Below are 286 nucleotides of genomic sequence, written 5' to 3' on the forward strand. Positions count from 1 at the left end.
GTTGGCAATGGTGGGGAGAGGGCGCAGGCCTACGCTACAATATGGCCGACAGGAAGTGACAGCAGCGAGGGGAAGGTTGGCAATGGTAGGGAGGGGAGCAGGTCTACGCTACAATATGGCCGACAGGAAGTGATGCCATCGAGGGGAAGGTTGGCAATGGTGGGAAAGGGAGCAGGCCCATGCTACAATATGGCCGACAGGAAGTGACAGCAGCGAGGGGAAGGTTGGCAATGGTGGGAAAGGGAGCAGGCCTACGCTACAATATGGCCGACAGGAAGTGACGCCA

Source organism: Terrapene carolina, unplaced genomic scaffold, assembly GCF_002925995.2.
Source record: "Terrapene carolina triunguis isolate 2854851 unplaced genomic scaffold, T_m_triunguis-2.0 Scaffold17798, whole genome shotgun sequence".
In the NCBI taxonomy this organism is placed as follows: Eukaryota; Metazoa; Chordata; order Testudines; family Emydidae; genus Terrapene; species Terrapene triunguis.